The sequence below is a fragment of the Rhinopithecus bieti genome, unplaced genomic scaffold, assembly GCF_001698545.2.
Source record: "Rhinopithecus bieti isolate Rb0 unplaced genomic scaffold, ASM169854v2 scaffold_46101, whole genome shotgun sequence".
Lineage (NCBI taxonomy): Eukaryota > Metazoa > Chordata > Mammalia > Primates > Cercopithecidae > Rhinopithecus > Rhinopithecus bieti.
The window spans coordinates 1,777,419-1,792,160 of NW_016819049.1; the positions used below are offsets into that span (position 1 = coordinate 1,777,419).

Genomic DNA, 14,742 nt, shown 5'->3' on the forward strand with positions numbered 1-14,742 from the left:
AAGGGAGGGAAGGGAGGGAGGGAGGGAGGAAGGAAGGCAAAGAGGGAGGGAAGGAGGGAGGAAGGAGGGAGGGAAGGAAGGAAGGAAGGAGGAAGGAAGGGAGAGAGGGAGGGAGGGAAGGAAGGAAGAAAGGAAGGAAAAAAGGAAGGGAGGGAGGGAAGAAAGAAAGAAGGAAGGAAAAAAGGGAGAAAGGAAGGAGGGAGGGAGGGAGGAAGGAAGAAAGGAAGGAAAGAAGGAAGGAAGGAAGGGAAGGAGGGTAGCAGGGAAGCAGGCTACTCCAAGCAACACCAAGGACCCTTTCTGCATTCCACATACCACCCAGGCAAATATTTCCATACAAGGGAAAAGGCCAGGCCTTGCTATGCTTCCGACAAATATTTCCTGTTTCCCATATACCCCTCCACCTGCTGGGTGATCTACCCGATTCCATAACTGCAGCACCTCAGGTCTCCATTCTGTAAAATGGAGATAAAAATCCCACTCCGATTGGCTTGCTGGGCATCGAATGAGCTATAACGTATATGGGTCTCGTGTGTACATGGAAAAATTCTGCTGTTTCTGGAGAGGAAAAGGAAGAAAAGGGAAGGGAGTAGGGAGAGAGCAGAGAGAGGAGAGGAAGGAGAAGGGTGCAGGGGGGAGGGGAAGGGGCCAACCTGGCAGGTCGCTCCCATGCCCAGCACCACGCTAGGCACTTGATCTTGTTCTTGCTGTCCCTTTTTTTCTAGATGAGGAAACTAAGGTTCAGAAGGAATAAATAACTTGCCAAAGGTCATGTGGCTGGTAGGGGCCAACTCAGGATTTGAACCCAGATCCATGGGACTCCAAAACTATTCGCTTCTCTTGCTCACAGCACCCATTCAAATGCCAGGAGGACTCTACAGCTGCCTTTAGAACTTCCTTCTAGCAGCGCATTTCATGTTAATCCCATATGTCTCACCAGCAGACACGTGCCAACTCATACACACAACTTTAACTATATTATCATCATCATTACTATTTTTTCCAAAAAGATTCTATCAGTAAGGTCATTTTTCTTTACACACACACACACATACTCACACACGTCTCAGACAGGTTTGAATAGACCTTTGTAAGTGGTTAGACTACGAACAAAAATTGCCCATTATTTAAATTCGATTACATAGCAACCACCTTTTTAAAAGAATATTTGTATTTGAGCTCATTGTGCAGCAAATCTTCAGACACTTTCTTTCATTAAACTGCTTTGAGAAGGAGAAATTATCAAATGAAAGGGAGGGATTGTTATGCATATCATCCCAGCTCTTCAAAAGAATGCCACGGATTGTCCTCTTCGGCTCTTAATTTATTTAAACAGCATCCCCACTTCCATCAACAACCACGCCTTGGCTTCCTGAGAGCTTTTCTCCAGGGGACACAAGGCTCCGAGGTCATGTTCCCCGTTTGAGACTCTCAGGGGAGACCCAGAGGCTCTGGAGCTAAAAGGAGAACAAGCAGCCCCACTCCCGTGATGCGGATGAGAGACGAGAAATCCAGAGGGATGGCAAAACCCCGTCTCTACTAAAAATACAAAAAAATTAGCCGGGTGTGGTGGTGCATGTCTGTAGTCCCAGTTACTCAGGAGACTGGGACAGGAGAATCCCTTGAACCTAGAAGGCAGAAGTTGCAGTTAGACGAGATCGCGACACTGCACTCCAGCCTGGGCCACGGAGCGGGACTCTGTCTCAAAAAACAAGTCCGGAGGGAAGATAAGAGTTTGTTAGAACCAAACCAAGACTGGACTTAAAGCTCAGGCTTTCTGGACTCGCAGTCCAGTGCTCCCTCCATCACTCCATTTGAGGAACAGTGGAAGACAGAAATTCACAGGCTAGGGTGGGGCTGTGGGGCAGATCCCGTAACTCTTTGCTAATACTCCGCAGGTGTTCCTGTCCTGCTGCGGGCCCACAGCCTCTGTGGTCGGCCACTACATTCCCATCAGTTTCTAGGTGCAGAGTCCCCTGGGGAAAGCTCCCACCTGTGGCCCAGTCCCAGCCCCTCAGCAGCGCCAGATGCCCCACACTCCTGGCTGGCCCTGCCCTCTCACAGGACACACAGGTGGCAGCTGTTCCCCTTGGTTCTACAGCCTGCTTTCCCAGCAAGAAGGCTCTGGAAAGGAAAATAAAACAACAACAAAAAGCCCTTTGATCTGCCAACTGACACCTCATCGCACACTGGAGGAAGGTAGAGATGCCCTGTCCTGACCCACAGGTCTCCCGGTCACACATCCTCCCCAAAGGGTCCCAAGGGCTCTTTCCCAAACCCCACCTAGCCCAGGCCCCTGCACCCCACGAGATGAAAAGGCCAAGATGATATTTGCGGGGACCAAGCAGGGATAGGCAAGGGGCAGGAAGAGATCAGAGAGGGCCAGGCAACCATGACAAAGAGAATAGGCCATTGACCTGGTGGCCACCCTACCATAGGTGTCTCTGCTTGGTGGGGCAACAGGAAAGGGGTGTGCATGAGACAAGCAGCTCAATCCACCAGTCGGGAATGACTGCATCATGGCAGGCCATGCAGTGGCATGCCAGGCATTCATCCCAACAGGACGGACCTCTCCCATGTCCCATGGTCTACCCAGGAGAACCTCCATGGCTTTGGTGAATAGCTGTTCCCTCCGGTTCCTCCAACCTCAAGCACCCACTTCAATCTCTTGGCCTGAAGGCAGGCTGGAAACCCCAAAGAGCAGCCCAGGGCTTTCTCTGGGCACAGAGACCAATGTAAGACTGAGAGTGACCTTCCATTGAATATGCTTTTGTTCTATTTCCACATTCTCTTGCTGTTACTCTTTATTTTTTCCTAAGTCTTTCACCAGGAAGACATGATTATTTTCTTTTCTTTTTGAGACAGAGTCTCGCCTGGCTCTGTGGCCCAGGCTGGAATGCACTGGCACAATTTCAGCTCACTACAACCTCTGCCTCTCGGGTTCAAGTGATTCTCCTGCCTCACCCTCCTGAGTAGCTGGAATTACAGGCACCCGCCACCATGCCCAGCTAATTGTTTGTATTTTTAGTAGAGATGGGGGTTCCATTATGTTGGCCAGGCTGGTCTCAAACTCCTAACCTCAAGTGATCTGCCCGCCTCAGCCTCCCAAAGTGCTGGGATTAACAGGCATGAGCCACCGTGCCCAACCAGACATGATTATTTTCAAAGAGCAGATAACTCCTGGAAAAAAAAAAAAAAAAAAGATATGGAAAGAGGGAAACCCTGGAATCAAGAAACCTCCCTCACTTCCTGGGATCTCTGACTACTATCCCACCCCGTTGCGGCCTCCACCTCCCTCACAGCCTAGATGCAGAAGTAAAGGCCCCCATTCCCTCGTAGTTTTGGCGGCTGCCACCAAACGAGGGATTCAAGGCTGGGTGGGAGCAAAGGACCAGGAGATAAGTCACAAAGACCCCTGGATCCTGATTTCCTCCCCACTCTGCTGTTAAGAAACAAACCAGCTCCAAAAGGGAAGACTGTGGGGATCCACAGAGGAGCAGAGCCAGGAAACAGACCATCTGGTGGTGGAGTGCAGGCTCCAGGTTCAGACTACCTGGGTTTTACACTCCCATACTTGTTTAGCACTATGTGACCTTGGGCAAGTGACTTAACCTCTCTGTGCCCTGGTTTTCTCAACCATAAAATGGGGATAGAGTACTGAATTAGAAGATATTAGCAGCTGAATTGTGCTCCCTGCACACTCATATTTAAGCCCTAACCCCTAGCACTTTGGAATGTGAGTGTTTTCGTAATTAAGTTAAAATGAGGCCTTAAGGATCCTAATCCAATCTGACTGGTATTCTTAGAAGAGGAGCTCTGGGCACACAGGAGACACCAGGGAAAGGCTGTGTGAGGACAGAGAGAAAGTGGCCATCCGCAAGCCAAGGAGACAGACGTCAGAAGAAACCAAACCTGCCAACACCATGGTCATGGACTTCCAGCCTCCAAAACTGGAAAAACAAATATTACATGAATTAATTTATGTAATCCTCACAACTCATAAGTTAGCTGTTATATTTAGTCCCATTTTATGATGGGAAAATGAGGCACAGAGAGGTTGAGGAGCTTGTCCAAGGGTGCAGAGCAGGTACGTGATAAAGCTGGGGCTCAAGTCCGGTGGGCTCCAGCGTTCCCACTGTAAAAAACTCTTCTATTGGTGGATGAGATCTGATTTGTGAGGGCCTGGCACCCTGCAAGTAATCAATACATATTAGCTGTGATCATCAACAAGCGAAAGAACACGGAGGATTACCAGTAGCCACCAGAACAACCTAAAAAAGACTGGCTTGCAGAGGAGAAAATGGAGAGAAGACGAGAGAATTTCTCAGGCACCTTCTGAGACCCTGCCAGGTGCCTGGGATACAGGGATGAACAGACAGGCACCGCCCCTGCCTTCCTGGGCTTACACCAAAGTGGAGGAAATAGATGTTAGGAAAAAAAAATTACACAGAGAAGTCAACAATCATCCAAGAGTGACAAAATACCACCAAGGAGAGGACTGTGGAGCCATCTGAGCCTACAGATGGGGAATTTGGCCCATTAGGAAGTCAAGGAGGACTTCCTGGAGGAAGTAATGCAGGGGCTGGGATCCAAAGGATGAGGAGGCGTCAGGTAACTAAAGAGGGAGGAAAAACAGTCCAGGGGAGGAAGGTCACAAAGACTTGTCCATGAAGGTAGGGGCAAGAGAAGAAAACAAACGGCAGATGGGCTGGAGAAGACGGAGTGAGACTTGGCTGGGGAGGGGGCAGAGGCCACTGAAAGCCTTTTGAACACAACCGAGAATCCATCGAAGGGTTTTAAGCAAGGCGGCTAACATGACCACATTACACAGCAGATGTTTTCCTAACAAAGTGTGTAAGCTGAACTTCCGTCAATGGAATTTATTTTTAAGACAGAAGGAAGCAGTGGGAAACTTTGAGTTAACTTGACTATAGATTGAATGAAGACTTTCGAATCCAGCTGGCATTTTCATAGATCGGGCTCCCTAAAATGAGGTATGCCTATTGATTTACCACACTGGAGAAGGGCGGGCCTCTCTGGTGTGCTGGAGACGTCGGGGAGTGCCTCTGGTGGCTGTGTCATGGGAGAAACCCCACATTCTGAATGTGATCTTCCCACTCAGCCACCACGACCTGCTTCCTGCGGTGACCACAATCTTCCCAGCCCCGCTTCTCAGCTTCTCCTCATCCTCCAACCCAACTTGTCCTTTGCATCCATGAGGTGGCCCTTCTGTCCTGGATGCCCTGAGCATTTTCATGGCATTCTATGGCTCCCTTTGGGCTTTGGTGCTATGGCCTCCCCATGATCCCACATAAGAGGGGCTTAGGGGCAGAGGCTTTGGTACATAGCAAGGAGGGATGGAATCCCAAAGAAGCTATAGCTAAGGATCTACTCATTCAATCATTTATTTCCTCATTCATTCAGCATATGAGCATCGGTTCAACCCCAGGGACTGAGCTCCACACTGCAGGCTCCGTGGAAAACCAAACAGAAACATCTCCGCCCTCACTCTATGGAGGAAAACAGATGACAAATAAAATATTTAAAGTAATCCTAACATTCACTGAATACTTTTCATGTACCACATTCCATCCCAAGAGATATATTTATGCATTTTAATCAACCCCGATGAGTTAAAACGGAGTCAGAGAGAATTTAAGTGATTTGTCAAAGATCAAACAAAGGTCATAGTGTGAGGCTGACCTGGTGTTTGAACCCAGGCGCTGTGTTCAGAATGTGTCCTAACCCTCCACAGCAGGTTGCCTCCCCTGTTTCCTTGCACCCAGATGAGGCTGCATATCAGAGTCCTCTAGCCTCCACAGCTGAACCCCCAAACCCTCCCTGCCCCGAGGGAAGGGCTCTGGAGCTGAGAGTCATCTACTGAGCCTCCCAGGGACCCTCCCTATTCAAATGCCCAGATACTTTCCTGGGGAGAGAAGCCCAAATTGCAAAAGCCACCATGACTTCTGGTGCTAAAATGGAACCCAGGAAAATTATCAAGCAAGAAAAATCCATCTCATCTGATATTCTCAACTTGCGAGGAGATGGAGCTGGCAGGCAACTCCAGAAAGGCGAGTTGAAAGAATGCAAATGGTGCCTTTCATTCAGTCAACTCAAACAATTATTTCTAGAAAACATTCTAGCTCCAACTGGTTGTAATTTCTATACGCTGATGTTTCCGGGGAGACATCCCATCTAGGGAGCAAAGACGGATAACACAACTGGCAAACACTTAGCTGTGGACTGAGTGTGTTTTGACACAGACATTCACCTCCTTTGATGCTCAGGACTAGGCCACGAGGTAGGTATGCAAACCTACTGTAACGGTAAGAGGAATGAAATGTACAGAGAGTAATTTACCAGTCACTTACTAGTTGTATATAGGTGTATGAACCTGGGCAAATTACGTAACCTCTCTGCGCTGACTTCCTTGACTGTAAATAGAGCAATAATACTACCACCTCTATGGGTTGATCTGTGTACCCCAAAAAGATATGTTGACAGCCTACCTCCTGGCTGTCAGGAACTTCGCAGATGTAATCAGGTTAAGAGGAGGTCATTAGGGTGGGCTCTAATCCAACAAGACTGGTGTCCCTATAAGAAGAAGAGAGGCAGACACACAGGAAAAATGTCATGCGATGATGGAGGGAGGCATCTACAAGCCAAAGAACACAGAGGGTTGACAGTAACCACCAGAAGCTAGGAAGAGGCAAAGAGGACCTTTCCCTAGAGCCCTCAGAAACAGCATGTTCCTGCCAACACCTTGACTACAGGCTTTTAGCTTCCAGAACTGTGAGAATAAGTTTCTGTTGTTTTAAGCCACCTAGTTTATGGTGCTGTCACGGCTGCCGCAAGAAACCAATAAGCCATCTCACAGAGCTATGGAGCTGCCTCAGAGCTGCTGCCCCTGCACCACAGAAGCCGAGGAGTGGATGCAGGAGTGAGTGAAGTGTCTGAGGGCCCCAAGGTGCCACAGTCACAGCCATCCCTGGCCTCCGTGCCTGAGTCAGCGTAAATCCAGCTGCAGGGGAAGACTGCACTCTTCAGTGACCCCAGGAACAAGTGTCCACTATGCTCAGGAGAAGAATGCACATCTCAGAATCCTGTCTTGAGAGACCATCCTCTTCCTAACCGCAGGCCCTCCACTCCCCGTGTCCAGCCTGCCCAGCTCTTCCCCACAAGGACCATGCAGGGTGGCGTTTCTGTTTTGACTGGAGAAATGCCTCATTCCCCAAGGGCTAAGACACTAGCCAATGAGAAAGTTCCCCGGGCCTGCCCTGCTGGGGTAGCCCTAAATGTCAGGCAGCAGGTGGCCCAGTGCACTTGGCCCACTAGAGCACGCTGCAATCTGTCCCCCCAGAAGGAGAGGCAGTAACACAGGAGGAGCCTATCTCAGCAACACCTCCAGCCCTGCACCTGCTGTAGGAGTTAGACATGAAAAGTTGGGCCTAAATCCAAGACCCAGGGCTCCAAATTCTTCTCCCATTTCAGATGGAAGCCAACACAAGAGTCCAGCCCAAGGCTGCTGGGAAGGGAAGTGGGTGCCTCTCCATCCAAGGACCAGGAGTCCAAGCACATGTGCCCACTTCTAGCATCTCCCCAGGCACTGTTCCCTTGCCAAGGGCAGCTCTTCCTCTTACTCAAGGGGGAGAGAAGAGGTGCAAACATGACACCTACTATGTGCCAGGCACTTGACTCGCTTTTTAGCTTTCCTGTATTCTTGCCATTTTGCAGAGGAGAAAACTGAGACAGGCTGAGAGAGATGGACAAGTGTTAAATAGAGCAGTCAGGATTTGAACCTAGGTCTGGACATCTTACTGTCCACAGAAAAGCATACCTGGAAAGCCTCCTAGAGCCCCATCTTAGTCCGTGTGTGTTACTATAAAGGAATATGCAAGGCTGGGTAATTTATAAAGGAAAAGGGTTTGTTTGGCTCATGGTTCTGCAGGTGGTACATGAAGCATGGTGCCAGCATGTGCTTCTGGAGAAGGCCTCCGACTGCTTCCACTCACGGCGGAAGGTGAAGGGGAGCTGGCATGTGCAGAGATCACGTGGTGAGAGCGGAAGCAAGAGAGAGGGCAGGGAGGAGCCAGGCTCTTTAACAATCAGCTCTCCTGGGAACTGACAGCATGAGAACTCACTTGAAGAAGGGCACCAGGCCACTCATGAGGGATCCGCCCCCATGACCCAAACACCCCCCACCTCCAACAGTGGGGATCAAATTTCAACACGAGATTTGGAAGGTCAAACAAACCAAACTATAGCAGGGCCCTCCACTTCCCTGCCCACTCTCACAAGGACACAATGGGTCAGCATGGAGGTGGATGGGAGCTGCAGGTAGCACCAGGTGTGCCTTGGAGGGATACCCCAAAGCTTGGCTGCACAGCAATTCCCCAAGCAGCCCAAATGTGATGCCCCAATTCTTATGGCTCTCACTATGAATACCTATGACTCTGGCTTGTCTCACCTCATGGCCAGAACTTTCTCCCTTAGTTTCCAGATAGTTCCTGCAACCTCCCCTCCTCACCATCCATAAAATGAATACAGATACTCCACACTATTGAGGAATGGGGGGAGGAGACAGGAGCAGAAGTGGGTTTTGAAACAACCTGGGAGACATGCTGGAAAACGTTCTCAGAGTAGTAAATTTCAGTAAGCCAAAGGAAGTCATGGGAGAACTGGGCTGAAGATCCAGGGCCTGGCTTCTAGTGCCCTTGCCATGTATGGACTCACCTCCCTCTGGTATATTATAGGCACAATATGATCTGCCCAGAAATAATTTCAATATATACAGTCTGTAATCTATAAAGAGCAATGCACATCAGGGATTATTAGGGAAAGGAGGCTTCTATGTGTTAACAACCAACAACATACCAGTCTATACTAGAAGCTTTAAATGCATCATCTCGATTGATCTTAAAGCACTCTACTAAGGTAAATGTAAATGCAGAGACTTAATGCTCATCAAATATCCATGTACTTCCTTACATTCTCAGCCTCCCTGGGGGCTGGTTTGGGGCCAGATGACAGTTCTGACCAAGGTACTGGAGGTGAAGTGATGTGTGTCACGGCCTGGCCAAAGCAGCTGAGTATTAGTGTGGCTCTCCCTTCTCCCTCTTCCCCATCAGCAGTAACTTTGGATGCCTCATGTTTTAGAAGGAGCAGTTACAAAGATGGTGGAGTCATCATCTTTGAAGCCTGGGTCCCTGCATGACCGTGTGGAACAGAGACCCATGTTAGACAAGTAATGTGATCAGGAGTTAATCGTTTTGTTAAGGTACTGAGATTTTAGAGTCATCTGTGGTTGCGTTATTCTGATTTTCACAGATAAGGAAGCCAAGGCCACACAGCCAGTAAATTGCAGAATCAGGATTCAAATTTCAGATCTGTGACTCCAATATGCATCCTCTTTCCATTACAATCTTTTGTTGTTTAATAAGATCACCCCCCCTCTAACCCCTCCATAAACAGCCATGTCCCAAAAAACTCTTACTCATCACTGTCCCCAAGATGCCTGAGTAATCCACGCAGGACAAAAACAGAATCTCATAAGGTGCTCTGAGCCTGGAAGATGATCAAAGGCAGGGAGGAGGGGGCCTGATTCAGTCTAAGAGATATCTTTCCTGGGGCTTTTCGGCTCACAGGAGGTTTCGATACAAGAGGAAATATAATACAGTGGTTTAGCACACAGGATAGAGAATCAGATCAACCTAGGATCAAATCCCAATCCCACCACTTACTCTTCTGAGCCTTCACTCTCTAATCTACAGAATGGGGGCAATATCTAAACCATCCTTGTAGGCGGAGACAGGATGAGGCATTGTCAAGCTCCTGGCGGACAGGCAGCATTCCCCAAGTGTCTGCCCCCATGATAATCATCTCTGGATATCTCAGAGCAGCAGCCTTGCTGGAACAAGATGAGGCAGAGGCCCAGCCTGGCTGGCCTGTCCCCTCTCAAGCTGCTAGAAGAGGCTGCCTTAGCCAGCATGGTCAATAAGGTCCAAAGCTTTAGGCCACAGACCTGGCCCAGCCCACATCCTTGGAACAGACCATGGGCAGAACACAAAAAGGGATTTAGGGCCAGCCAGACATAAAGCAACACAACAGAAGAACCAGATTATTTATCTTAAAGTCGAAAGTGTCTTCTAGGAAGACAGGCTTTTATTTGGGTGACTCTGGGAGAGGCTGATCAGCTTAAACACATTACCTGCACATATGGTTGTCATACCATGGTGAAGGGTGGGAAACAAAGGGTAGAAGGGAAAGGATGGGTGAATGCTAGCTGTTGAAATATCATCCCTCAACTGCCAGGAGCCAGGATATTGTCAGTGACGTCAAAATGGGCTTCTTGCCATGGGGGCGGGGCTACCATAAGCATAGTCACAAGATTCAGGAGCCCCTCAATGAGGCAGAGAAAAGAACCAAAAAAGCAGCTTATTCACCCTTGCCTTCTAACCCAAAGACAGACTTTCTCTCTCTGTTCCTCTCTCTCTCTCACACACACACATACACACACACACACACACACACACACACACACACAATCCAGCCCCAGAAAACTAGAAAGGACCAAAGTTAATCAAAGTTAATCCCTCCCATTTTACAATAGTAATAATGATAATCATGACAATGATGGTAATGGTGAACATTTATTGAGCACTTACTACATGCCAGGCATGATGCTAAATGTTTTACTAGTTTCATCTCAAAGACTATCCACAACAATCTGATGGGGTATTACTAGTTCCATTTTACAAATCAGGAAATGGAGGCACCAGGGGTTAAATGGTCTAAGGTCACACAACTGATATGAAGGATAAAGCCGACAGGCAAATCCAGGCAGTCTAACCACCTGCACTGCTGCCTCTAAAGAAATAGAGAAACTGAGGCTCAGCGAGGCGCTGTGACTCACACAAGGCCACATTGCTCCGTCTGTAACAGTATCCGGGCTAGAACACAAGTCTCCTAATGCCTGGTTCAGCTACCTTTTTGCTCCATCCTGTTGCCTTTTGTACATACTTGCCCACCACCAGTGAACACGTTTTTGCTCATCTCTAAGTTGTTGAATTCACTAACTAAGGCAGTAGTCTTGGGTGCAGACCAGGGGCAAGGGCTGGATCTTAAGACAACAAGCGCCCAGATGAAAGACCAGCCCTGCCAGCTGCAAACACAGGCTCACCATCTTACTCTCCCACTCTTCACAAAAAGTGTTTCATGATCCACCCCCACGCCCTCAAATGGAGTGCTAATGCAGGTCCAAGATGCCAGCCTGGGTGGCAGGAGGAGCCCAAGCTGGTGCAATGGCTCAACGGCATCAGGTGGTAGAAATGCCTGATCGATGGGCGTCATCTGCTCCGTGGGGCCAGAGCACTGGTTTCCAAGGCTCCCTCCCGTAGCTGGACCCCAGCTGAGCATGAACAAATGTTCCTGATTTTCCCTCTCAATGGCTGATGAAACAGGCCAGAAGAGCAGCCCTCTGGAAAGGGAGAGGTTGTAAAACCTGCAGCCCAGGAACTGAAAGGGCTCTTCCCAAGGAAGAGTGGGGTGCGAGCTTCCAGACTAACATGGGGCTCCCAGCAGGGACTGGTTCTAGACATTCTCCTCTCTACCCAAAACTGCTGGGCACTCTGTCCTTCAGCTCTGATGACAGGAGCTGGTTTCTGAAACTGCTGCATTCATTCAACGCAGGATTTTGCTGTGTACAGGCGGGCAGAGAGAGGCAAGCCAGCCCACAGAGGCGCCTTCCACTGAATGGAAGGCGGAAGGAATGGAGCAGGGCTGCCCAGACCCCTATAAGGTTAGACTCTCCTGCTCTAAGTTGCAAGATGGCTCAGAATCTCCTCAGCCAATATACTCATTTTACAGACTGAGGAAGCAGGTTCAAGAGGGGAAATAACTTGCCCAAGGCCACATGGATGACCCAGAAGAGCTAGACTTCAAATCTGCTATTTTCCTTCTTCCTGGCACCCCCTCCCACAAATCCTTGAATTAATCCTGTATCCCTACCCAGCACCCTGCCCTCCAACGCACCCCTCAGACCATTAAAATCTCATTTTTTAAAGAGCAGAGGGTTCCTTCCTGGACTTAGTCCAAGGTGTCCTAAACCCAATCCCAAGGTATCCTAAACCCAACTAACTTCCGCTTCTAGAAAGTGTCCTGGAGCTTTCAATGATGTGCTACTATTTCAGCCTGGGGTTGGGTAAAAGCACCACAAATACTGGCTGTTTGAATGGGTTTGGGGACAAGGGAGACAAGGAAACAGAGTGCCCAAGACTTGAAATGTTGCTAAATCAGGGATCTTGTAGTTTGCCTGGGAGAAGACTGAGCCCACACAAGATACTTCAAGCCCAAACACAGACTTTAGTAGCCCTTGGGGAGTTTCAATTCCCTCTCCAATTCAGGAGAAGCTGGGTGGGGGTGGGGAGAAGAGGGGAGGGACAGAGCACGGAAAACGCTGGCCTTCTAGGGGCCCCGTGCTCCCAGGCAGGTTCCAAGGCAGGGTTGGTCCAGGCAGGCTTCCCTCCACAGAAAAACAAGAGTCACTAAAAGCAAAACACAACAAAAATACTTCTTTTGTTTTCCAGCCCCCTGGAATGTCTTAAAGACCTATCCAGAGACAGCAGGTTTCTCCACCCTTTCCTTTCTCTCCTCTCTCCTCCTCCTCTTCTATTCAAAATAAAAATCATACTGATCTGTCTTTATGGCAACTTTGTCCTGGAACATTTCAGTAGCATCCAACAAAAACATGTGGCAGACTACACTGAACAGAGGAACCTCATCTCTTTAAGGGACCCCTATTTCCCCCACTTTTGTAAGGGACATTAAGGACATGGGAGCAGGAGGGGGGCTGCCCAAGGAGCACAGGTTACCAGCCAAGAGAAAGATGAAAACTTCTACCAACCACAATGAGGCCACGGCACATTCTATGACTTGCTCCTTTGCACTCACTTGGGATGAGGGGAGGGGTGAGGGAACTGGAGAGAAAGATGAGGCAATAGTCCCTCCAGTATCCCTTCAATGTGAGCCCCGCACATGACAAAGATGACACTCCTCACAGATGCAAGCAGCCATCGACTTCCCAAGGCACAGACACACAGACTCAACATACAGGGACCCTGAGGCCAGATAACTGGCACCCAGGGCAGATTTCCACCAATAACTGTGAAATGACCAGAAGAATGTGGCCTAGAGACCCCAGACCCAGGGGTGGGGTGGGGCCAGGGCTCTTTGACTGCTGAGAAATTTAACACTTCTGCCTGGACTGCTGAAGTCTTTAAGGCCCCATCCCCCACCGCCCACCCTATGCCTCCCAGTTTACTTGTGCCCAGAGAGAGGATACCCCAAGACCCCCATTCTGCCTTCACCAGACTGGGATTCGGCCAGATCCAGGGGACAAAGGTGCAACTTTTACAAAAAGGGTGCATGCATTTTGGGGTTTGGGTTTCTGCAACTCCAAGAACCGTTAAAAAGTTAATTCCCCAACCCACTCTCTCTGCACCAACTCGCAGCTGTAGTTTCTTACGTCTTTTTCTGGGGGTAAATTTCTTAATCATCCATTTGCCCTGACAGCCTCCCCGACAAAAATCACATCTGACTCCCAGCCTTTCCAGCCCACGGCGCAGTTTATAACTGAACCCTTCGCCTCACCCTCAGTCCCGCTCCCCCGTCTGGCTAGTATAGGGCGGGCTCCTCAGGGCGGGACCCCGCGTAAGTTGGGTGTCTGTGGTCCCTGCGTCCTGGATGTCTGCGCAATTGCCTCACAGGAGCCAGAACGCGCTTCCTGCGGGCGAGGGCCGGAGCAGTGCGCCCCCTGGCGGGAGCCCACTCACCTCACTCCAGCAGGACCCGGAGCCGGCGCGATCCCACCCGAGCCGAGCACCCTCCCAACTGGCTCCCACTGCCCCCTAAATCTGGACGTGCCCGAGCCTCCCACCCACCCAGCACCCCACGGAGTCTCCGCTTCCCCAAACCGCACACACCTAAGGAATAACGGGGCTCCTGGAGGAACGCATGGCGCCTCCGCCCCGCCCCGCTGCCAGGGACCCCAAAGGCAGCCTGCCTTCCGTGCCACTGCCGGGCCCCACAGCCCTCCCGGCCCTGATCGCCGCTCCCAGTCCCTGGTCCCTCCCTGTCCTCCTACCGAGTGGCGTGGCGCGCAGCCCCTTTCCAGGCGCAGCCCTGGCCGAAACCCCGAACCTTGCAACCACACCTGCCACCCCACGCCGTTCTCCAGAAGCCCCCACTTCCCCACCCGGAGCGTTGGGAGCCCACCGGCTCTGCACCTGTCCTGGGCGCAGCCCCCGGCCCTCGGCGGACTCGTGGCAGGCACGGGGCGAGACCGTCCCCGGGCCCCCCAGCCCCGGCGTGCTAGTTTGAGTGGAACTTGGTTGCTGGGCTTCCCGGGACCGTCCTGGGAACCCTACTCCACCCCACTCCCTGGTCGCGTCCAGCAGCACCCCCAGGGCGGCGCGCGGGGGTCCCCAGGTCCCCGGGGGCGCGGCGGCGGCGTGCGGAGGGCACGGAGGTGCGGGGCCCCATACCTTCCAGCTGCGGCGGCCAGACCCCGCGCCAACTCCCGCCAGCGGCCGTGGGGAAACTTTCCTGGTCGGAGGGGCGCGCTCGCAACTTGCCCGGCGCCGGCTGCCTTCCCGGCGGTGGCGGCGCGTACGGTGAACCGCGGCGCGAGGCTGCGGCGCTCGCTCGGGGCTCCGAGCGGGGACTGGGACCGGAGCCGGGGCTGGG

General features: G+C 51.0%; 1 protein-coding gene across 2 annotated transcripts in view; it reads right to left on the reverse strand.

Annotated features, from left to right (window-relative positions):
* TSPAN18 (tetraspanin 18) overlaps window positions 1-14,736 on the reverse strand; it is a 205,165-nt gene extending 190,429 nt beyond the window's left edge. For both annotated transcript variants that reach the window (XM_017858103.1, XM_017858099.1), the window contains exon 1: window positions 14,541-14,736. The gene's annotated coding sequence lies outside the window, so the exon portion shown is untranslated. The remainder of the gene's footprint in view (window positions 1-14,540) is intronic.
* Window positions 14,737-14,742: the final 6 nt, after the last annotated feature.